The sequence below is a fragment of the Dromiciops gliroides genome, chromosome 6 (assembly GCF_019393635.1).
Source record: "Dromiciops gliroides isolate mDroGli1 chromosome 6, mDroGli1.pri, whole genome shotgun sequence".
NCBI classification, from domain to species: Eukaryota; Metazoa; Chordata; class Mammalia; order Microbiotheria; family Microbiotheriidae; genus Dromiciops; species Dromiciops gliroides.
Genome location: NC_057866.1, coordinates 137941984 through 137968997, shown reverse-complemented (window position 1 = coordinate 137968997; position 27014 = coordinate 137941984).

Sequence of the window (27014 nt, the reverse complement as noted above, 5' to 3'; positions counted from 1 at the left end):
ATGATTGATAAAGTGTTCTTAAAATGTCTAACTTTTTAAGAGAGTGGTAAAATATTTCATATCAGAAAAATCAAATTTTTAACATGAAAGTATACACACAATGAGAGAACTATCTGCTGTGGTAATGTGCTGACTGCTATCTATTATTTTAGGTTTATGCCTTTTCCTAATTTGTATCAAAAAGGCTATCTTAAATATTCATCACTGCTTTTCTTCACCTATTCTTCCCACTTTAACTTTAACATATGGGCTGTTCACAAAATAGTTAGCCACCCAGAAAAAAAGCTGTTATATTTTTCTAAACTGTATTTTATTTGTGTGTGTTATTATTTTTCTTCTTTCTTTAATCTTTTTAAATATAGTTTTAGCACTGGTATAGTTAGGACAAAAAAGTGAATACTATTTAGTTACTTTTTATGTATAATCTCAATTTGTCTTTATAATCTCAATTTGTCCTTTATAATCATTGTGGTTTTTTGTCCTCCTCAAAGAGAAGCATGAATTCAGTGTGATATCATGACTTAGAGTGAATTGGATTTTAGTGAGGGAGGGCTGTGCAAAGTCACTAACCTCACTTCCTCCATACCAAGATATATTCCAAGGTAACTAGAGATTGCTCCAGATATTTAAGGCAATTGGGTTAAGTGACTTGCCCAGGGTCACACAGGTAATAAATATCTGAAGTCAAATAGAAACTCAGGTTCTTCCAAATTCAGGGCCATTGCTCTATCTACTGTGCCACCTAGCTGCCCCTTATAATCATTGTACCTATTCCCGGGTCCACCAACATTTGCTTAATTTGCTCTTGTTCCCAAAATCCCTCTAACATTTAACATTTTTTCTTTTGTTTTGTTTTACCTTGGGAACTATGATGGGTTTGTGGTAGAGTAGGAGAATTGCTTGAAATTGCATTTCTCATATTGATATCTTAAAATATGGCCATAAATAGCAGAGACTTATTTTTTATTTACTTGAGAACTGTCTGTTCATATTATTAGACCATGTGGTCATATCATAAACACATTAGAAAAAGTGGGGAAAATTACCAATTAGATCTATGGATATGTTTTAAAATCATAAATAAAAAAGGAATAGTACTATAGAAAAGAAAATGAATGATTTTTAGTACATATTAACCATTTTGTACAAACAAATATAATAAAGCTAAGATTATTAACTGTGAAAATATGTTGGAATTCATCATTCTGATAAAGGTTTAGCAGCCATAATATATAAAGAACTGGTTCTAATTTATATATATATATATATATATATATATATATATATATATATATATATATATATATATATATATATATATATATATATATATATATTAAAGAACTTGGAGTTCCAAGAAGTTACTTGCAATACTTGGGATGTATCAGAAGCATGGCTTAAATCTAGTCTTTCAGACTACAATGCCTTCTCACTATCTATTTTATCCAGATTTAGATCTGGAAGGAAATTTTGACATCATACATTCCATTACTATCTCCAATCTATAGATATGGAAACTAAGCTTCAGCAAGATAAAATATGGTACCCAAGGTAATAAATGTACTAAATAGCAGACATGGAATTGAAATGTAGGTATTCTGTATCCAGATCCCATTTTTCACCCAAAGTATAACATACCACTTCTTCACAGAATCACAGAATAGGACCTCATTGTCCATCTATTTCAACCCATATATGAAAGGAATTCCCACTATAACATACTGGGTAAGTGGTCATTCAAACTCTGCTTGAAGATCTCCAGAGAGAGGGAACTCACTGACTCTTAAACTAACATATTCCACTTTTGTACAACTTTGTTAGAAAATAATTTCTTAACATCAAACACAAACTGGGTTCTTTGTAACTTCCACCTACCTACTACACTAGGTTCTGCCCTCCTTGGGTCAAGCTGAACAAGTCTAATTTCTCCTTCATAAAAGAACCCATGTAGTACTTTTTTGACTCCTTTCCCCCTTTTAGGCTAAATAGGTTCAATTCTTTCACTATATCCTCATATAGCAAGAATTCAAGGACCTTCTCTATCCTGGTTACCCTTCTCTGGACACTATTCAACTTATCCTGGGGTAGCTAGGTGGTGCCGTGAATAAAGCACTCGCCCTGATGTTGGGAGGACCTGAGTTAAAATTTCACCTCAGACACTTACTAGCTATGTGATCTTGGGCAAAACACTTAATCCCAAAACATCTTTGGCCATTTCCAGTCATCCTGACAACATAACTTGCCATTGGACCCAGACGACTCTGGAGGAGAAAATGAGGCTGGTGACTTTACACAGCCCTACCACTTAAATCCAATTCAGTGCAAGTTGTGGTATCTGTCATAGTCCTCTTTGAGAACAAAGGACAAACAATAACAACATTCCAGCTTATCATGGTTCTTAAACTGTGATATCTAGAACTCAATGAAATTTACCATATGAGATCTGACAATGGCATTATCATCTCCCTTATTTCATTGCCTTTTTTAGTTCATGCATCTTGTTGTTCACTCATATTAAACTTATGATCCACTAAAACTTTCAGATGATTTTCAGAACAACTGCTATCTATCTATTCATCTTCAATATGATACTTGTGAATTGGGTTTTTCTTAGAGATCTTCTAATCCAAATACCTCTTTTTTTACACGGAAGAGAATGAAGCTTGTTATAGCAAAAGAAAAATAAATAATCTTCAGATGTGAAATTTCTTAGATCTAACAGCACTCCCTACAAAATCAACACACACACACACACACACACACACACACACACAGTACTCTCTTAAAGACTCAATAGCATTACCAAGTAAGTGCATGGCTATCACCAATATTTGTTTTAAAAGGATACTTATTAAAAACCTCACCTGTAAGCACAAAGCTTTAGTCCTAATTACATTATCAATTTAGGAATCAGAGTTATATATGTTAAGAAGTCAGTTTGATAAATAGGAACAAAAGGGAGATGATAGCAATAAACAACAAAATATTTTCCCCCTTGGGTAGCTTTCAATGGGCATCAAGGTTCACAAGAGCAATAATTGAAAAAGTCTGGATTCTAGATTCTTATTTAATGCTGGGGAAGTATTTTTTTTAAGTGAGGCAATTGGGGTTAAGTGACTTGCCCAGGGTCACACAGCTAGTAAGTGCTAAGTGTCTGAGTCCAGATTTGAACTCAGGTACTCCTGACTCCAGGGCCGGAGCTGTATCCACTGAGCCATCTAGCTGCCCCTTGGGGAAGTATTTTAATAGGAAATGGATTAATTATATACATATGTAATTTGTACATATATCTTGAAACATACAAAACACTTTATAGCTATATAATTTCATTTACAAATATACATCATGTAAAAAGTGTACTTACATTTAATATGAGTTGTATGATGACATTTTTATAGACCTATTTAACTAATATTCAATAATGATTATATCAGGCAAAATGGTATCAAGGGGTATTTTAACAAGCAGTATTTTGACTCAATAGAGAATAACTGTTTCATCTATAGTGTCACTTGGTAGTCTGGGACATATTAATACACAAATTATTGACAGAATGAAATGTAACAGCTGCTCTGGATTCTTTGTACATTATTACAGAATGCCTCCCAGCATATGTAGTAAGTTTAGGATTAGTTTCAATGGAACCACTTCCAAATTGCATCATAGAATACCATATAATATTTAGTGAATACTGGGGAAGACGGCAAATCCTATAGGACTCTTTTAAGTTGACACTTTTATTACACCAAGTTCTAATACATCCACATATTAGAAAGTTATAAATAAACAATGTACACTACTGAAAACTGAAGCTCAGGGATTCAGGGGGACCAGACTTCTGCTTTCTGATTCTATTGCTACTTTCCAGTGCTAACCTTGAGCAAGTCACTTTACCAGCCTGATACTCAATTTCATCATGTGTAAGTGAAGGTATTAGATGAGATGATTTTTAAGGTCTCCAACTATAACAGCATACGATAAAACTATGTCAAAATTACTTTTCATATTCCTACCCAAATTTATTTTGGTATTTACTTCTAGGCTCATACCCAATAGAAGAGCAATAGCAACAGTAACATCAACAGCAAAAACATTAGCAACAATTGCTAGCATTTATATAGTACTTTAAAGATTTGCAAAAAGATTGCAAAGAACTGATGAATCATTTGCATGAAATTACAAGGAATGAAATGAACAGAACCAAGAGAACCCTGTATACAATTAAATCAATATTATTTTAAGAATAATTGTGAGCAACTGTCATTTTGACTATTATAAAAACAAATTAAAAATAAAGGACAAGGGGCAGCTAGGTGGCACAGTGGATAGAGCACTGGCCCTGGAGTCAGGAGTACCTGAGTTCAAATCTGGCCTCAGACACTTAACACTTACTAGTGTGTGACCCTGGGCAAGTCACTTAACCCCAGTTGCCTCACTAAAAAAAAAAATAAATAAAAAAATAAATGACAGGGGGCAGTTAGGTGGAGCAGTGGATAAAGCACAGGCCTTGGATTCAGGAGGACTTGAGTTCAAATCCAGCCTGAGACACTTGACACTTACTAGCTGTGTGACCCTGGGCAAGTCACTTAACCCTCATTGCCCTGAAAAAACAACAGAAACAAAACCAAAAACAAAATAAAAGGCATATAAAGAAAGACACTATCTGTATTTGTAGAAAGAAATAATAGAAGTATTAATGGGAGAATTTTATATGCATGTATTTATGTATACACACAAATAGGTATATACACAAATACATTTATATTCTATATATTTATAAATATATGTATATATTCAAATTATATCTGTATATGTACACAAATAAGTATGCTTTTATGTATACCTCTCTGTATGTATATAGCTATATATCTACATATCTACATATGTAGATATCCATGTACTTATACATATGAATATGCATACACACATTTACACACATATACACACACCTATTTGCATCTAATGGTAGCCATCTCTCAAGTCAGGAAAGGAGATAAGAAAAAAAAGAAATTTACATGAAAGCTTTGTTTTATATTAGGGGTAAATAACATGTCATACATGGTAGATTTTCAGTTTCATGGGCAATCATCTTTGTTATTATTATTTGTTATGGAAATGATTATTTCATTCCATGAACTGAAAATATAATAAAAGTAAAAATATAAAAGTGAAAAAAGCTTTGCAAAGTACTGTACATATGTTTTCTCATTTGATTCCTCAGAAACTTATCCCCATTTTATACTTAGGGAAATTGAGACAGTTTAAGTGACTTACCTGGGATCACATAGCTAGTAATTATATGATTGAGGAAAACTTTGAATTCAAGTCCTTTTAACTCAAAATTAACTGTTCTTATTCCCTGTCTCATCTAGCTCCCTATGCAGGGGTAGAAACAATTTTAGTGGTTAATTAATCTAACCACTTTCTCAGTGCTTCCAAAGAGGAGATCTCCTTTATTAAAAAAAAATACTGAGTTGAGAAGGAAAAGATAGAAATGATGTTTCCCCTAAATTTCAAATATTATTCCCCTAATCACAATGTTCTAGTTATTCGCTATTGTCTCTGGGAGAAAATATAAACACCTCTATTTGGATTTCAAAGTACTTCTCTACCTGCCCCTATCATTTTTTTAAAGTATCACTATATTCAAGTCCTTTTCAGATATTTTCTTCTTAAACATATTCCCTCCTTAAATATATATTTCACTCAAGGGGAAGCTAGTTGGCACAGTGGATAGAGCACTGTCCCTGAAGTTGGGAGGAACTGAGTTCAAATATCACCTCAGACACTTACTACCTTTGTGAGCCTGGGCAAGTCACTTAACCCCAATTGACTTAAACATCTGGGGCCATCTCCAGTCATCCTAATAACATATATTGCCACTGGACCCAGATGGCTGTGGAAGAGAAAGTGCGACTGGTGACTTTGCACAGCACTTCCTCACTTAAATTCAATTCATTGTGGGTCATGGCATCTGTCACGGTCCTCTTTTAGAACAAAAGACAAAACAACAATATTTCAGTCAAAGTACTAATTAACAAGCAATAGGGAAAAGGTACTGGCAAGAAGGAAATCTTCCCCTCAACTATTATATGTGCCCATTTGTGCTCCTTCTGCACTAAGGTAGAGCTGTTCTCTTTTATCTATGCTAAATATAGTCATAAAATTTAGTTATGAAAGGGACATAGAATGATGACTTATTGCAGCAAACATTTATTTAATTCCTACTATGTGCAAATAGTGATACAAAGACTAAAAAAGAGTAATCCTTCTTCCAAGACATTCATATTCTATCTGGGAGGCAACAAATAGAATTTTGTTGTTGATGTTGTGGAGTCATTTTTCAGTCATTTCCAACTCTTTGTGATCCCATTTTGGTTTCTTGGCAAGAATACTGGTATGGTTTGTCATTTCCTTTTCCAGATCATTTTATAGATGACAAACTAAGACAAATAGGGTTAAATGACTTGCCTAGTATCACATAGTGTCTAAGACTGTATTAGAACTCATGAAGAGGATTCTTGCTGACTCCAAGCTCAATGCTCTATCCACTGTGCCACCTAGTTTACATTTGCATAAATACATAGTCACCTGTATCTTTTATTTTCTGCTTGTATTCAATCCAGTGGTCCTAATAATCTGGACTTCTCTGTTCCTCACATAAAAATCTCCATTATCCACTTTCTTAGCTTTGTTCTGATTTCTCATTCATAACATATGCTTATTTCTCAACTTTGCCTCAAAGAATCTTCTTTTTCAAAAAATGGCTCTTATTTAGTGTCATTGTTTGGTTTGTACCTACAACAATTAAAAAAAGGTACCAAAATAATAAGACGCATTATCTAGAATGCAAAACAGAAAGATGATGGGGAGAGATATGTGGAAGTAAGGAAGTGAGAGATTAAGTGAAGAAGCTTTGGCCAGGCTATCACTGAGGATGCCTAATGAGAGAGATAAGTCAATAAAGACAAGAGAGAAACAGAGAGGGACAGAGACAGAAAGAGAGAGAGAGAGAGAGAGAGAGAGAGAGAGAGAGAGAGAGAGAGAGAGAGAGAGAGAGACAAAGACAGACAGAGACAGAGACAGAGACAGAGAGACAGAGAGAGACAGAGAAAGACAAAGATACAGAGGCACAGAGAGACAGAGACAGACAGGCAGAGAGAGACAGAGAAACAGAGACATAAATAGAGGCAGAAACAGAGACAGAGACAGATGGATTACATTTCTAGGAGCTATGCACGGAAGAGAGAACTCCAAAATTTGAGGATTAATCTCCTCACCATGAAAGCCTACATTCCTAGACATTAAAAAATATCCTATAGTATCATGACTATAATAGAGATGGAAGAATAAAGTTACAAAATAGAAAAAAGGTATAACTCAAGGTGATAGTAACAATAGGTCACTACTAGTTAAAATAATGCTTATTTTATTTTTGGTTATTTTCTAAAATTTATACACCTTTTACAGTGTCTTTTGATGATATTTACTAAAAGTTTCCATACTAATGGAGTACATTTTGTTGCTAATTAGTGCACATATTGTGTGCTATAGATATATAATGCTTTTTTAGGCACAAAAATGTCCTGAAAATTCTCATTAATTAAGTTCAATCTGTTTTCAAATTGTGCTTTATCAATTCCAGCAACATTTATAGAAGTTAAAATGTATGCTTTAAAATTATATGCCATATGGGACATTGATATGAATATTTGTGTTAATTGCTTAAAGATCTTTTTCACCTTATCCCAGAAAAAGTGACTCTCTGCTCTCGCACCTGCTTAGTCAAGGAAAGGTTATTTTTTTCTGGACAATATATGCAAGGCATCTCAAAGTTAATGAAGTGAATAAAATACTATTGAAAAAAAAAGTGAAAGCAGTATGATTGAAGAGAACCTGTAATACAAGAATGCTATATCCATTAGAAAAGGATGCTTTGATTTATTATTTTAAAAGGAAAGCACAAAGGTTCTCTAGCTGATTGTTCCCACTTTGTTTCTTTTTCAAATAACTGTTTATGCCAGTATTAAAGCTATTTTTCAAAACCATTAGGCCAGCAAGAAGGTCACTGGTTTGACAAAGTTCGTTCTGAACCTTTAAGATAAAGTAGCACAAGTAGGTTTTAATTCGGAGATTTCCATACCTATTCTGACTCAGTAGGTATGGGGTGCATTTGGAGACATGTTTAAGGGATAAGGAGTTGGGGGAAATCTTGAGGGAGAAAGAAATTAGTGTAGCAATTAGGTGGATGTGATTAAATACAAATATGGAACTATTATGCACTCTATTCTAGCAAAAAAACAGTTGCAGACTAACTAGGAAGACACAAGGCTTGTTCCAAAGAATTCTAATCATAATACCATAGGAATATTTCCCAACAGTGAACAATAGAATCTCTAGATGCCTTGAAGACTCAACTCAGACAAAATTTTCCTAATCTACTCATCCATTAGTGTCTTTTTTTCTGTCCCAATAGAAATTGCTTTTTATATACTTTTTCATAGGCATACATAAAATGAGTATGCTTTTGGGATATGGGCTTCCCTTCAGAAGTACCAATGGATATATTTCCAGGGTGTGTCAGCACACCCATACCAGGCTATACATCCCTATTTTCCCCATATATTTATGGTACCCTCAGTCCCTTGGTGAAATGTATGATCCTTGAGAACAGACGGTGCTGTGTTTTTATCTTTGCTTCTGGATCAAATTGCACAATACCCTACACATAGTGAATGTTTAATAAATACTTGTTGAATTTAATTTAATGTAATTATATAGGTAAAAGCAAAAGAAGATGATTTACAACCAAGAATAATATGCTGTGATGTTGAGGATAATATTGCAGGGGAGAGGTGGAATGAGAGGATTGTGCTTTTAACAGATTTGATGACTTCTAAGCATTCATTTTAAGAAAAAAAAACATCATTGGATAGAGTCTTTTACATGCAAATGCAGCTGAAAATATAAGCCTTAGAAAGATGAAATAAATACAAATAGCTTAAAAAGTAATGACAATGATCCCTGCTTATTTAATGAAAAGGAAAGAACAAAAGTTGAGGGTCTCACCTTTTCTCAGGGTCATTTAGGATAATAAAGAATAGCAAGCTCTTCAGTGAAGGACAAAAGAGTCAGGTAGTACCTTACCATTTCTTAAAAAAATTCCTCAGGCAAACTATGCATTTGGAAGGCAACTAGTCATTTATTAGCCTCTCCTTTCTGGTAAAGAGCAATTAACCCTTTTGTGGAGAACACATTTTGCAACTTAATTTATTTAGGTGCTTGTTGAGAAGTGTCTGTGTGTAAAGACATCAGTAAATTTCCAAAAAATAGATGTTTCACAATATTGTGGAATTTGATTTTGGAGATAAATATGCTACCTTTAGTAACTTGAGAGCTACTCATTGCTATGGAGCATGTAACCATTTGACAGATTGGGGACAGGAGAAATCATTCATGTTATTTGAACCAATTAAAATACTGCAACTATTTCATAAAGTAGGCAGCTATGTGGCACACTGGATAGAGAACTGGGCTTGGAGTCAGGGTAGAAGTAAGTTCAAATCCAGCCTCAGATATTTCCTATGTGACCCTGAATTAGTCACTTAACAACTATTTGCCTCAGTTTCTTCCTTTGCAAAATGGGGATAATCACAGTACCTGTTTCTCAGGGCTGTTTGAAGATCAAATGAGATAATTGCTCTCAGCACAGGGCCTGGCCCATAATAAGCACTATATAAATGTTAGGTATTAACTATAAAAATAAGGAGGCACAGATGGTTTCACATACAACTACCATGAATTTTATTCTGTTTATTTAGAAGAGGTCACTACTGAAACTATTTAATGACCTGGTGGGCCTGAAAAATCTTAAGTCTTGCTTGACTATTCCATTTATAGCATTTTCCATTCAAATCTGTGTAAAGAGTGGGTGTAAGCTTCTTTGCAATGCTTTTCCAGTATCATCAGCTGTGACCTAGAAGGGCTGCATTTCCCTAGTGAAGAGAAAGATGATTCAGTGTTTATGGTAGTTCAATCAAGTTGCTTTATATAGCACTAGTAGAAAACTCTCCTGAGTGATGGACTGTGGCTGTCTGATGTAGCTATTACTGCCTGTGAACTAAGCCTAACTGAAAAAAGTGTCTGTAATTGAAATTATGGGAGTAATTTATGTCATAAGGCAAGTTCCAGGTTTTTTCTTTCATTCACAAAAGGAATCTCATTTTTTGGACTTTAATTTAATGAATGATTATGGATTACTTGGATTTCATAGGATACTCAAATAATGTAAAGCTAGATTATTTTTTACTATTTGTTAGAGGAGAGAACAACCTGGCTTTAAAAAAAAAGTTTCATAGTTATTATGCTTTTACTTGGAATGAATATGATTCACAAAGGATGCATTATTCATCTGCTAATCAAAGAAAATTTGTTTGTGGTATATTTATGGTACATAAATTCTTGATAGAAGGAAAAGAACCTTTATATTCATGGGAAAAGGTAAGAGAGTGAGTAATATCAAACCATTGGATGGATTGAATGCCCAAACCTCAACCCCTTTCTCTGACTCTGTCTCCCTCTCTTTCCTTACTGTCCCTCCTCTGCTTTTTGCTCTCTTTTCCACACTTCCCTCTTTTAGAGTATGCAAGTATTTCTGGATTTCTTCTTTTACATTAATCTTTAAAATAATTAAATCCCTAAAGAGAGGTATTGTGAATCATGGCACAATGGCCTTTAAATGAATTCTGAGGAGAAAATGGATAAAGTGAAACCAACACCTGCCATAGTATCCTGCCTGTAATTTAGTCTATTTAAACTGAATCTGGGAGATATAGAGTAGATGTAATAACAAAAATAGGAAGAAGTTATTCTATTTCAATAAACACTGGGGAAAAATCTGTTAAGGGGTTGGGGGAAGTTAAAGAGGCAGTGATGCAAAATCCTGAAAAATAGTGTTAAAATGTTTATATTTTGGTTTTAGCTTTTAAAAAAGAAAATCCTACTATGCTTTTTGTTTTGTTTTGTTTTTTGTTTGTTCTTGGTGAGGCAGTTGGGGTTAAGTGACTTGCCCAGAGTCACACAGCTAGTAAGTGTTAAGTGTCTGAGGCCGATTTGAACTCAGGTCCTCCTGAATCCAGGGCCAGTACTCTATCCACTGCCTAGCTGCCCCTATAGGTTGGGTTTTTTGTTTGTTTGTTTTGTTTTGTTTTGTTTTGTTTTGTTTTGTTTTGTTTTGTTTTGTTTTGTTTTGTTTTTCAGGGCTATGGAGGTTAAATGACTTGCCCAGGGTCACATAGCTAGTAAGTGTCAAGTGTCTGAGGCTGGATTTGAATTCAGGTCCTCCTGAATCCAGGGCTGGTGCTTTATCCACTGCACCACCTAGCTACCCTTACTATTCTTCTTAATAATAGATTTGAAGTTTGAAATCAGCTAGAACCAGCTTCTTATTTTTATTGAGTACTATAATTATAATTCCACTATTTTAAATGAACTTGAGGAACATAGTACTTGATCTAACTACATAAGTGCAGTGTGTGATGGATTATTGAGATTTAGGATAATCTTCTACAGTGATATAATCATAGTTATAATAGTTTATGTATATGTACACATGGGTAAATATATGTATATTTTATAAATATATATCTTTTAAATTTATTAGGCACTCTCTATATATGTAAATAGATATGCATATATAAATATATAATATACTTATATAATGTGTGTATATCTCTGTCTGTCTATATGTACTTGTTAAGGAATCACAGTAGCCCTGAGATATTTGAAGTAGTATTATTCCCATTTTACAAATGAGGAAACTGAGGCAATCAATATTAATATTTCTATCCCAACAAGAAAGCATTGCACTGAACTAAGGCCAAAGGGTACACATTGAATATATACCAATATGTAGCCAAATATATATGTGTGCATATGTATATAAGTATGCATGTGCATAGATATAGATATAGGAATAGATGGAGGTATAGGTAGAGATAGAGATAGAAGATATATAGTACTTTATGATTTGCAATGTGTAATAGATATATTTATTAACTCTTTTGAGCTTGCCATGATGTGTTCTTTCTCTTTCTTTCTTTCTTTCTTTCTTTCTTTCTTTCTTTCTTTCTTTCTTTCTTTCTTTCTTTCTTTCTTTCTTTCTTTCTTTCTTTCTTTCTTTCTTAATGTAGAAGGGTTTGGCTGGAACTTATATTTTCCTGACATAGGGAACTCCCTGGGAGAGATTCCCTCCACAGATGCAGATCTACAATTCTTTGCAACTTCTAACTTAGAGAGTTACATGGATCAATAGGAAGGTAAATGACTGTTCAAAGTCACACAAGTCATTGTATTAGAGATGGGACATGAATGCAGTTCTTCCTGACTTTGAAATCAGTGATCTTTTAACAACATAAACTGTTTCTTTTCCATATAAGTAGGTACTAATATTATCTCTATTTTGTAGATTCAGAAACTGACTCAAGAAAGGTTAAATGAACTGCTCATGGTCATATAACATGAGTGTTTCTATCTTCACAATAGAGCGCCTTAATGTACTTGACCCATTGTGAGGAGTTAATTACTGAGAGGTTACCAAGAGGCAACACAAGGTCTCAAAGTATCAGTCAGGCAGTTTATCACACATGAGCATAAGGTTATGCATATTTCTCCTTCTAAAGTCCAGTGGTACACAATGCTGGCTTGAGAGCACAGTGGAAAGTGGACTTTAATCAGGAGCTCAGACTTTCTGGGTCTCTGCCCTTACAATCTAATGGCTGCTGCTGGGTAGATTCATAGGGACAAGATATGAGGAAGAATTTAGGGCTAATCAATAGGTGATCAGGACTATTCTTATAATTCTTCCCCCTATCTAATCCCCATCCATCACAAGGACACTATGATCTAGATAGTTTGCTAACCTTGCACACATAGATTAGATGAAATTTGCTAAGCTGATAGTATGTCAACCTGTCATTACTAAACTAAAATCTAACTGACCAAGCCAAATTTGGGTATACAGGGACTTCCTGGTATTATAGGTAAGCTAATAAGTGGTCAAATATGGTTTCACTTCTATCAGCTAGGGCCTAGCAATAGACCAATCCTCACACCCAAACTCAAGCAATTGGATAATGAATATATCATTATTATTGACATTTCAATCCTGACCCCATTTGGGATTTTCATGGCAAAGATACTGCAGTGGTTTGCCATTTTCCTTTCCATCTCATCTTAGAGATGAGAAAACTGAGGCACACAGGTAAAGTGATATGCACAGGGCCACACAGTAAGTTTCTAAGGTCAGATTTGAACTCAGGTCTATAGCTCTATCAACCTACATGCCCCAAATTTATATAGTATTTTAAGATTTGCAAAGATAATGAAGCCAAGATGAAAAATTAGAAGCAATTCAGCTGAACTCTTTCAACATTCCTCTCCAAAAAACTTTAAAATAATGCCTCAAATCTAATTTTTAGTGACAGAGCCAACAAAATAAAGTCAGGGTGAGACATTTTTCCAACCTAAGAAAACAGAGGAGGTTGGCAGGAGAAATTTGTGTCACCAGGAGAAAGACCTGTCCAGAGCCTTCATATGTGGTGACTTCAGGAGCTCTCAACTGAGAGATAATAAGGGGGAAATTTGATAAATCATTAGAAACAGAATACAGGGGACCCTTTTCTGCCACTAGGTACAGCTGGCACAAATTGGCAACTTGGGCCGTTCTGGATGATAGTTCCAAGGCAAAGAGGAACATTGGTGCTTTTGGCTGAAGGGGCCTAGGGAGGCTTTCTAGATAAAGATCAGTGCCCAGAACTGGATAGCACTGACTGTTCAACTAACTCTGAAAGTAGAAACACAAAAAGACCAAAATTTGGGACAGTACCTCCCCCACTCGTGGGTGAGCAGAACCCAATTTTAACATAAAGTTGAAAGTCAAGAAAGTGTCTAGAACAATAAGCAAACAACAACAATAAAAAAAATTTTACACCCCCCTCAAAAAAAAAAATCAAATACAGTGTCAGGGAAGACCAAGACAATAGACCTAGATCAAGACAACAATGTGAAAACAACTACAAAGAAAGCTTCAGGGAAAAATAAAAGTTAATTGACCCAAGCCCAACAAAAATTCTAGAAGAAGTAAAGAAATAAATGAGTGGTAGAGGCAAAATCAAGAAAAGAAACATGAGTTAGGTGAGATAATAATGAAAAAAGAATTAACAGCTCAGTAAAAGAGGCACAGAAAATACTGAAGAAAATAACATCAATAACATCTTGAAAAAGAGAATTGGCCTAATGGTAAAAAAAAATCACTGAAGAAAAGAACTCTTTAAAAAACCAGAATTGGCCAAGTGGAAAAAGAGGCATAAAATCTCACTGAATAATCACTTATAAATTAGAATTTAGCAAGTGAAAGCTAATGACTACATGAGATATCAGTAAACAATAATACAAAGTCCATGTACAACCTATATCAGACTGCTTTCCATCTTGGGGAGGAGGCGGGAAGAAAAGGAAAATTTGGAACTAAAAATCCAGTGTAAAAAATGTTGAAAACTATCCTTATATGTAAAATATAACTGGAAAATAATAAAATAAAATTTAAAAATCAATGATACGGGGCAGCTAGGTGGCGCAGTGGATAAAGCATTGGCCTTGAATTCAGGAGGATCTGAGTTCAAATCCAGCCTCAGACACTTGACACTTAACTAGCTGTGTGACCCTGGGCAAGTCACTTAACCCCCATTGCCCTTAAAAAAAAAAATCAATGATACAAAGTCAAAAGAATGAAAAAATAGAAAATTTGAAGTATCTTCAAAGAATAAGACTGACTTTTGCTAAAAAGAATAATGAAGTAATATAAATAAATTTATAGCAAATATCTCTGATAAAGGCTTCACTTCTCAAATATATACGAAGTATAGAACTGAATCAAACATTTTTAAATAGGAGCTATTCTCCAACTGATAAGTGATCAAATGATACAAACAGGCAATTTTCAGAAGAAATCAAAACTATCTATAGTCATATGAAAAAAAATGCTCCAAATAACTTTTTATTAGAGAAAGACAAATTAAAACAACTCTGAGGGGGCAACTAGGTGGCACAGTGGATAAGATAAAGCACTTTCCCTGGATTCAGGACGACCTGAGTTCAAATCCGGCCTCAGACACTTGACACTTACTAGCTGTGTGACCCTGGGCAAGTCACTTAACCCTGATTGCCCCAGGAAAAACAAAACAAAACAAAGACAAAAAAACAAAAATGTCTGGGATACAACCTCATACTTATTTATGATGACAAATTCTGGAGGGAAAGAGGGAAAAAATATGTACACTAATACAAAGGTTCTTAAACTATGGGTTGCAACCCCATATGGGGTTACATAACTGAATGAAAGAGTTGTGAAAAATTTGGCAGCAGTAAAAGGTTATGTCTGTCTATTTTATATACCCATATGCCTGGGGTCACATAAAAATTTCTCAGCAAAAAGGAGTCACAAGTGGAAAAAGTTTAAGAAACCCTGCTCTAATGAACTTCTGGTGGAGTAGTGAACAGTTTCAACCTTTCTGGAGCACAATTTTGAACTAGTCGCAAAGGCTATAAAATTGTACATACCCTTGAGCCTACCAATACTACTACTAAGTTTATATCCCAAAAAGATCAAAGAAAAGAGAAATGGACCTATATGTACAAAAGTATTTAAAGAAGCTTATTTTGTGGTATCAAAGCATTAGAAATCAAGGGGATGCTCATAAATTAGGGAATGGCTCAATAACTGGTGGCACATGATTATGATGCGGAACTATTACGATGTGGAGAATGACTGGGAAATAGTTTCAGAAAAACAACAACATGGAAAGACCTGTATAAATTGAAGTAAAGTGAGAATATTTGGTAGATCACCAGGCACAATAACGGCGATATAATGATGATCGGCCATGAAAGACTTGGCTATTTTCATGAATACAATGATCCAAGACAGTTCCAAAGGACTCATGATGGAAAAATGCTATTCACCTCTGGAGAGAGAACTGATGAATATTGAGTGCAAATTGAGGTATAATTTTATTACTTTCTTTTTGTTCCTTTTAAAAAATATGGCTGAAAAGGAAATTTTTCAATTTCACATTTACCTGTGATATCATATTGCTTTCCTTATTAGTGAATGGGGAAGGAAGAGAGAAGGAGGGAGAGCATTTGGAACTCAAAATTTAAAAAGAAAATAATATGAAAATGAATAAATATGTTTTTAAAAATAAGATTTGCAGGGGGCAGCGAGGTGGCACAGTGGATAAAGCACCAGCCCTGGATTCAGGAAGACCTGAGTTCAAATGTGGCCTCAGATTCTTGACACTTACTAACTGTGTGACCCTCGGCAAGTCATTTAACTCTCATTGCCCAGGAAAAAAAAAAAAAAAAAAGATTTGCAAAGCACTCTGAATACCATGGCACTTACATGTAAGATGACTTACCTAGGGTCACTCATTAAGTATATGTCAGGGGTGCAACTTAAAGCTAGGCCTTCTTGCTTGTAAGACTTATTCTCTATCAAACTGACCACACTGTTTGTCTTTGGTAACAATAGATATAATTAATAATAATAACAGCCTCTTCCCTTTTTATTAGGGATCATGTGAATGCAAAAGAAAATATATGAGCTGCCTTCTTCAGGAATATACATACATATATATATATATATATATATATGCCCCATATAAGGAAAGCACCCTTCATGGGAAAGGTCAAGAAAGGAAGCCCTGTATACAATACTTGTAACTTGTACTATTCTATCTTGGTCCCACCCTTATCTTATTTTCATCTATACATGTGGCAGAAGGGTTGTGGTAAGATGCATCAGAGCTATGTTACATCTTTAAGAGGAGAACATGGTATAATAGAAAGAACCCTTGACCTGGAGTTAAAAGAGACCAGGGTTCAGATACTGTCTTTTATATTTACCTGATACTTAGGCTGCAAGATGCCACAATGGATAAAGCACTGGACCTAGAATCAGGAAAGTCTGAGTTCACTTAGATACTTCCTAGCTGTATGACCCTGGCCAAGTCACTTCATTTCCATCTGCCAATTTCCTCATCTATAACATGGAGGCAATAATAAAACCTCCTTCTCAGAGTTGTTGTGAGGTTAAAAAGATATAATTTATAAAGAAATTTGCACGCCTTAAAGCATTATATAATTATAATTATTATCACTATTAGTAGTAGTAGTAGTTATTATGTGACTATGGGAAAGTCACAATTTATCTAAGCCTCCATTTCCTTTTCCATAAAATAAGGATGACAATAATACCTGTGGTCACATGATATGATGCATGTTGAGCATTATATAAATGTTAGCTATTATTATTTACAGTGAGGAAGTATTTTTCTTTTTTCAGGTAGTTAGATACTCACCTAGTTTTCCTCCCAAAGGAGATGGAGAAAAAATAGGTTTCGTCATAACTAAAATAGTGTAGACTGAAAAAATACCATCACATTTCCTTGTCTTACCTTAATCCTTATCCCAATTTCAACCTGCTTTTGTAAAATAAAATTTGCCTTGTCTCTTTAAAGATTTCCCTCATACCTGCGTGAAATCCAAGAGCCTTCTTTCTCTTTGTCCAAGAAAAAAGCAATAATGTTTTGTTTCTGTCAAAATCATTTAGACATTGCAGTTATCCATAACTAAATGAATGAAAACCAGAGAAAGCAGTTGTAACTTAGGGAACCAAGAGAAATTAGACCTCATTTGGTGTAGTATGTGGTGAACAATCAAGTTATGGAGCCTATTTATGGAAAATGTAGTTCCCAAAGGAAGGAAGCAAAAACCTAGTGGGCCTTGACCTACTATACACATTGAGATAAGTTCTTGCACTATCTACTTATGGAATTTCCCCTATCTCAGTATTTGTGTATATATATATATATATATATATATATATATATATATATATATATATATATATATATATATATAAAACATACATCTATATTACTTAAAAAAATACGTTGTGCTCCTCCTTAGCCTTTTATTTATTTTTTTGTTTGTTTTTGTTTTTTGTTTTTGCAGGGCAATGAGGGTTAAGTGACTTGCCCAGGGTCACACAGCTAGTAAGTGTCAAGTGTCTGAGGCCGGATTTGAACTCAGGTACTCCTGAATTCAGGGCCGGTGCTTTACCACTGCGCCATCTAGTTGCCCCCCTCCTTAGCCTTTTAAATGAGATAAAATATTATGTCTTTTCTCTAGAGACCTATTCCTGCATAGGCCAAATATATAAATTGTTATGTAATAAACCTTTTCCATCTCTTAACTAAAATGATGTCCACTGTTTACACTGTTTTGCCTTATTTATAGGGTTTCTGTTGCTCAGGAAAGATGCTCAAATTATTATTTACAATAAATCTTCATTTTCAAATATTTAGGAAAGCAACTTACTCTATTTTAATAAATGATTCTTTTGTCTTTAAACATTTAGTTCAAGGGTCACTTGTGTTTGTAGACAAAATACATCTAGATGCCATTCATGTGTACAGTTGTTTCTAGTTATTATGTATATACTGGGAAATATTATATCATAGATTTAGATTTGAAGGTTCCATAGAGGTCATCTCGTTCAACCTCACTTTACAGAGGAGTAAATTGAGGCCTATAAATTAAAGGTGACTTTCCTAAGGTAACACTGGTAGTTCCTGGCAGATCTGGAATTCAAATTTATTTAGATTTCTAATTCAAAATGCAGCATTTTCCACTGCTACACAACCAGATATGGCCTCCATCAAATATGAAAAACCTCTATAATATCCTTGTTACTTAAAAGTATCTTCTTGTCACCAAGTTACCCATGCTATCCATGCATTGGAGTTATCACTAGTGAAAGCTTCATATTGTTTTTGCATAACTGCCCTCTTTTCATAAAGCACCCTAAGTAGAGATGAACCATTTGCATTTTATCAATGGCTCCACCCAGGACTAGCCCTTAAATAAATAATGGAGTTTAATTTTAATGAACCCTAACATTTGAACACCTTCTCTCTTCTAGAGGACCTTGTTCCTAACTAGGCCCCAGTCTTGTTCTGAGGTATTTATTTTCATTTATTTATTTTATAATTTCCCAGTAATTTGTTGGTGGGAATTTAGTTTAAGGTATTTGCCTTCATAAAAGTATTTGCTTTTTGGTTTTAGGACCCAAATAAATTGATCTTTAAGAGTGGAGTTTTTGAGACTATGATCTGTGTAGATATATTTTGCTATTAAATCATATTTTGGGAATTATACGGTCACTGTTTAAGAGGCTGTTTATTTCCTTTTATGTACTTTTCTTGCCATTTCGAAGGGCTTGCACCAGGTGAACAGCCATTGTCTCATCTTGGTCAAAGAGGTAGGTTTCCAGAGGCAGGATTAACTGGAAAGTAGAAATTAGTGTGCTAATCAACTAAATTATTATCTAAAATGAATATATAACTTTTTAAAAGTGATGCATAAATATAAAAAAATTCAATAAGCACGTACAATTAGATATCTTTCACCTTAATCCTAATTCACAATTTTAAAAATCTAAACTTTTAAACTATAATCTAATTTTAGGGGCAACTAGGTGGCACAGTGGATGGAGCACTGGCCCTGGAGTAATGAGGAGCTGAGTTTAAATCCAGCCTCAGATACTTGACACTTACTAGCTGTGTGACCCTAGGCAAGTCACTTAACCCCAATTGCCTCATCCAAAAAAAAATCTAACTTTACAACGTTCTTTTTTTCTACCATACTTCTGTGTTTAGTATTTAGTTAGGTTTCCATGTAAGTATGGGAAAGTAGGAACAAGAGAAAGGGAGAAGACTGTTCTCATGGTACCCCAAACCACAACACTTTCTCTCTTTTAGGCATGGAGAAAAGAGAAAAAGAATTGTGGGCATAAGCATCTGTCTTTGAGCCCTCTCACAAACTGGGACATAAGGGCACAGTGTGATTGGTTTTAGGCTGGTGGATGATGGCATTGGTGATAGCTTTTTCCAATGGTTAAGCTATTACTCAGGGTAGCCAAGTTGGGACTATAGTGTCTTCTGAGTTCATATCCATCTGCAAGAATCATTTTACTGTTATTCTTAATCTGAGTACCTTCCCTCTGAGTTTATTTTAAATTTGTCATTTATATATCTTATTTTTATATACTTTAGATGAAATTGTCCTTGTGCATCCTTTATTATCACCATTTATAGCCTATTTCTTATAAATTGTTTTTTTTTTAACAAACTGGAAAAGCCTTATTAACTCTTAGGTCTTAAAAAGATTAAGAATTGGGGATATAGGGGACAGCTAGGTGGAGCAGTGGATAAAGCACTGGCCCTGAATTCAGGAGGACCTTAGTTCAAATCCAGCCTCAAACACTTGAAACTCACTAGCTATGTGACCCTGGGCAAGTCACTTAACCCTCATTGCCCCCACCAAAAAAAAAAGAGTTGGGGGTAGGGGGAAAGGAATAGCATATTATATCTGTGAAATAAACACAAGCATATGATCAAAGCCTCTTTCATACTTTGCTTGACCTTAGATCACACAGATAATGGCCTTGGCCCATAAAATTAAGTTTTCAGTTTTACTATTTTTATCTGCCCATCTATCTATATGGGAAAACAGGAGAAATTTAGGGTTTCATAAAATCTGGGAACACCCAGAGCTTCTTGGTAGATGTTAGACAAATAAACATTACCTGATTGATAGTCTAGACAATTGGAAATATATGGAAAAAATACTATACTTTGCGACGGAGTCACTGACTGCAGCACCTAAACCTTATACTAGGTAGAAGAGTCCAAAGAAAGATTGTGTCTAAGGGCATTAGCTTATTGTCCCAATCCTGCTCTTTTTCCTAAAGTGTATAGCTGCTATGATTGTGAATTTCCTGGTAGGGAGATAACAGGTTTCAGTAGTAGAAGAGACTAAGAAAATTACACAGGGAGTGTTTATTGGTCAGAGGACAAGAGGGTTTTCCTGACTTTTTTTTAACAGATGAGAGTAAAAACAAACAAACAGAAATTCTTTATATAGGCTTTAATGTATGAAACCATAGAAACATCTGCTCTTTCCTGGAGAGAGAACCAAACATCAGTTCAGTTCAAACAAGAGGTAGTTGCAGTAAAGGTTACAAAAGAACAGCATACATTTGGGGCACTGTTCAACAGCAGTGGTGAAGGTTACATGACCAGAATTTGGTGGAGACTATTTATTCAGCAGAGAACAGTATGGGGGAGGATAAATGTCCAGCAGAACAGCATTTGGTGGATCCTATGAGACTGGTAGAGAACAGGCCAGTCCAGCCTATACGGGGAGGTTAGAAGTCCTCTTGAAAATATTGCAATGACATTATTAGGCTTTCTAAATGCACAATCCATGTTTAAATAAGACAGTGTTTTGTGAACTTATTTGTCTATGGAACATTTCTGAAATTGGAATATATAGATGGAACCCATAAGGGATGATCTTTGATGAATACTGTTACGGAATAAGCTCAAGACAAAGTGTTTGGGATTATTTTGATGCAAAAAACAGGACTAAGTATTTGTATTATTCCAAATTTCTAAATGTAATAAGTTTATTTTATGTATGCATTGTTTCATATTTACCATTAAAAAGGGGAAATATACTTAGCATGCACATTTTTTCACAGACATCCAATTCACTACAAGTGGTACAGTAGTGGTCCCTGGAAAAAAGAGTGGGAAATGTAAACTTCATGATATAGCAAAACTTTAAAAGTGACTTCACAACAAATTATAACACTAGTATTGTAATTGTTCAGGCTATTGATATTTGCTCTATTTTGAAATGTGGAAAGTATGGTTGCAAAACATTGAGGCTGTGTGAGGATTTTTTTTTTAATTTTAGGATTTAATCGGTTCAAGTTCACAGATGAGACAGCTCAACTCAGGTACCGATTTATATATCTTTAGCTTGGTCTTCAGCTTGATGCCATATTGACCTCTCAGTCTCGGGAAGAAAATGCTGTCTTGGCTTTTTTTTAAAAATAGGTTTTATATTTTGTTTATCAGTGTAACTTTGGAAGAAGAGCTGCCCAGATAACAGAATTAACTGAGAGCATTCAGTTCTGAGCAGCCAATGAAAACCTTTGACTTTATGAAAGCTTTCCTTGTGTAGGTTAAAACTTGACCTCAACTTTCTTCAGGCTTATCCTCCATCCTAAGTCTGCAAAATGATCTATGATCTCTTGTATAGACTTGTATTTTAAGAGTGATTTTCTCAGTCGAAGAGTTTCCTATTGTTTGTTCCCAGTTTCCAGGTTCCATTTTAGATCCTTAAATAAAACTGCTGAAAATTGATAAAATTAGACCTAGTATATAAGCCTGATTTAACTCTGCTGGTGAGTAGGCATGGGAGGCAGAATGGTGCAGGAAGGGTGTATAACTTTGAGGTGGGAGTCAAGAAATGAGGGTACAGGCCCCAGCTCTAGGATTAATTTGCTTTCTGAATAAAGTTGTATGGATGCCTTCATTTTTATGTTTCCTCATCTGTAAAGCAAAAGGGTTGGGCTAGATAGTCTTTTTTTTTGTCTTTTTGCAGGTCAGTGAGGGTTAAGTGACTTGCCCAGGGTCACACAGCTAGTAAGTGTCAAGTGTCTGAGGCCGGATTTGAACTCAGGTCTTCCTGAATCCAGGGCCGGTGCTTTATTCACTGTGCCACCTAGCCGCCCTGGGCTAGATAGTCTTAAAGTCGCTTCTAAGTTGAATAAGACACATAGGATATCAAAATGTGACATCAGATATTCTATCTAAAAAAATCACATAGTTCTGAAGATAGTGACAATGAAGACTGAAAAAGAACAGTGGTTCTTTGCCCTTGTGGAACTGTCCTGCTTACATTGTTTTATTTAAACTCTTTCTGAATATTGTCTAAAGCCACAATGGTGCAAATCTGCACAATATAGTATGGATTACAAAGGAGGGGAACATTGGACAGAATGAACTGGCCAGAATTATAACTTGAGAGTTTCAGAACTGAACAGAGTTTGGGTATCAACTCTTATTTTAAAGATGAATAAAACAAGACCGCAAAAGTGTCTTGTCCTTGTGTCCCCGACATCATAGCCGACTCTGTGGTTGTGGCAGAGCTTGGAAAAGAATCCATGTCTTATACTCTTTTTATTACATCATTTCTTATACTCTTTTTATTACATTGTGTCTTATACTCTTTTTATTACATCCAACTGCTGATTCTATAAGGCATTTTTTAAAGTTTATTAAACATTATTTTCATTCACTATATAAGGATATGAAACTTTGCCAGGCATTTAGGAAAACTAAAATCAATGACAATGACCCTGCCCTCATGGATCTTATAATCAGTCTAATGAGTGAGACAAATACTCACCAATAATTATAAAATGGGTTTAAGATAATACTTGAAAACTCTCCACCTCAACATTTTATGCTTCTCCGAGAGGTGCAAATAAGATGCCAAGAGGAACATAGCTTGCTGTAGTGTTGAGGAAAGGGTAAGAAAAATTGATTTTGAGTTTTGCCTTTTGTTTCTACTAGTTGTATAACATTGGGCAAGTCTACACCTCTCTGAACCTTCATTTCTAGGTACTTCCAAACTGTGAAGCACTGTATATTAGTACCTATCTTTCTCTTTTCTTTCTTTCTTTCTTTCTTTCTCTTTTCTTTCTTTCTTTCTTTCTTTCTTTCTTTCTTTCTTTCTTTCTTTCTTTCTTTCTTTCTTTCTTTCTTTCTTTCTTTCCATCTTTCTATCTACCTAACAATATGTATTCCATATATACATATGTATATTTATGTATGCAACCTATTATTATTATTATAGGAGAAAGGGTAGTAGAGTATAGAATGCATTGCTTTTGGAATCTGAGGATATCGATTATCATTCTGGCTCAGCAAGTTACTCCCTATTTGACCTTGGGCAAATATCACCTCTCTGGGCAGGAGTTTTCTCAAATATGAAATGAGAAGCCTAGACTAGGTATCTGAAGATCTCTTCCATCAATAAATATATTATCGCATGATAGTGAATAGGAAGGTGAGATTATTTATGTGTCTCTTAAATATTCAAAATAATCCTAGTATATGAAATTAATATATCAATATGTAGCAAAAATAAAAGAAAATGATCAATTTTTACACAAATATGGAACCTCTAAGATTAATGCTGAAGTCATTTTTTATCTAATAGCTTAAAGAAATCGCCCCCCAACCTGAGCCTAACTAAACTTAAAAAAACCGAAACACTTTGGGCTCAGAATTTACTCATTTTTAAATAACTTTAATCTAGACCAATTATATTGAAATATAGTTATATGTGTGTATATATATTCATATATATGTATATATAATGTTTATACACACAGATCGTTACACGAGCATAAACCCATATCATACATACACACATTCCCAGAACCCAAGTTGAAAACTCTTTATCTATACACTAGATAGAACAAAATACTATTAACCTAATTTGTTCACCCAATACTAGCTTCCTAAGATAAAGACCCCTTTGAAATGAAAGAGCTAATCTGTATTAAATCTAGGAGGAGACAAAGAAACACAGCTGAAAAAAAAATGATGCAAAAGGCCATAGTAAATTAATAGATAACTGATTGTACATACTCGGATGAGTGACCAAGGGAGCCTTAAAATTCTTCTCAATGAAATATCTATTCGTATATTTTGATATAAACAGCAAATTTCTAGACATCAAGTTGCCATATAGCAAATCATACCTGTACTGAACACTAAATGGTCTGAAAGAGTACTCCATTCAAAAGCTATTGGTGAAGGATGTTGCGTATTTCTATAGTAAAGTTTAGTTCCCTTTTTCTTTGTTTTTGTTTTTGTTATTTTTGGGTGAGACAATTGGGGTTAAGTGATTTCCCCATGGTCACACAGCTAGTGAGTGTTAAATGTCTGAGTCTGGATTTGAACTCAGGTCCTCCTGAATCCAGGGTCAATGCTCTATCCACTGAACCACCTAGCTGCCCCTAGTGCCGTTTTTCTTGAAGATAGGAATATTCTTAACATTTTTTTCAGTACTCTCTCTCTTTATAAAAAGACTTATGAAATTTAAATAGTCAATTTCTACTTGAATAATACCTTACCAAAGAATTAATAATTAATTGTATGGAAGATAGGTATATATATATATCTATAGATAGATAGATATAGATAGATAGATAGATAGATACACATATATAACTAAATAAAGATCTATTATATCCCCAATATTTGATGTATTTATATTTAATTTATCAAAATACATTTAATATAATTATTTTTATGTAGATATACACATATATACATATACTAGAGATTCATCTGACCTCTAAATGGACTACATCAAAAAACATTATATCTAAGCTGTCCTAGTAATGTCAGTCATTCACTTTGGGTCATGTAGCTTTTATTCTGCAAACATTAAGATAAAAAAGTCTGCTTTCAGTTGTTCCTGACTCTGTTCTGCAGTTCAAGTGTGCCTCTGTGTTAAAATCAATTTTCTTGAAAGATTGCTAAAACGTGAAGACTATTTTGAAAGGAGCATCGAGTATGGTGTAATTGGCCATGGAATCTTCTGTAGGGCTAATTTTCTTGTGTAATTTTCAAAAAGTGTTAGCATTCTTGTTTAGCCTTGTATTGCCTCAGCATTTAGCACATGGAGGAAGTTACCTGTCTAATATTGTATAATATGGTCTCTACTCTAACTCTGTAAAGTAAATGATCCATATTTCATGAAAAATTGGCTTTACATGAATTAATAAAAGTAATTTAAGTGTTTAACCCACTATTGATCTTCTTTACATTAAAGAAGCAAAACACTATGTTTAGCTTATATGCCCTCCAATTACTCCTTAAAAACAATTTTCTTTGGCTGGTTCACTCGGGGAATTCTATTACTGTATCTTAACAATGACATCTTACATCATCTGTTATTTGCATTTTAAGGAAATGAAGTTATTTTCTTTATGATTTCTTTCTCTAAAAAATAACTGCATCATATTGCAAAAAATACATTGTGAAAATTCATAGCTTTCACAATTGAAAGACAATTAGCAAAGCTTAGTAGAATTTATCCTATTGTAATTGCAATTTTTTTAAACTGTTCACAAATTATGGAAGCTATGCCATTTCTTTCAAGGGTCAGCTCAGAAATTTTCCCTGATTATAACAATTAAACATATTTTATTCTTCCTCAAATTTTCTTATAGTAAAGCCAAAGAATCATAGATATATCATGGGAAGAGACCTTCTTAGTATACATTTACACTATTATATGTATTTTTGTATATTTTTATCTTCTAAAGCAGAATATAAGCTTCTCAAGAGCAAAGGTTGTTTTATCTCTGAATTCCCACCTCCTTTCACAGTGTTTTGAAATATTGTTGCAATGGATTTTGTCATGGTCCTCTTCAAGAATGAAGGATAAAATAATTATTTCTATCAGCTCCATATCCAAGGCAACTGGAACACCATTCTTAATGAATACTAACTAACGTTAATCCTAAAAAGAGGCATATGTCAACATAAGTAACCAATTATATATTGGATCAAATGTTTTCTGAATTGTTCTATGATTACATAACACTAACAATGTCATATAAACAGGAATGGCATTATGGTGAACTAGACACTGAACTGGGAATTAAAATACCACAATTTTAGTTTTTAGATATGTAGATTTATTTAATTTTGCTTCTTGTTAGACCCTCACCATTTTTTAAAATTAGGGCGTAGGATTAAATAACCCCTAGTGCCTCATTCTGTTTTTGTTTCTTGATTAAAAAAGAAAAAGCTTTTTATTTAGCTTTAGCTGCTTAAAGTTTTAGCAAAGATCTATGGCAGCTAAGAATATTTAGAAGGGTTCTTGGTTAAATACCAAGTGAAATACATTAAAAGTGTTTTAAATGTGTTTCACAAAACCTACTTAATGTCTGCTGGCATATTTGTACTCCTTTCTGATTTCCTACTGTATAATACAGTGAAAAGTCAGAGGCACTC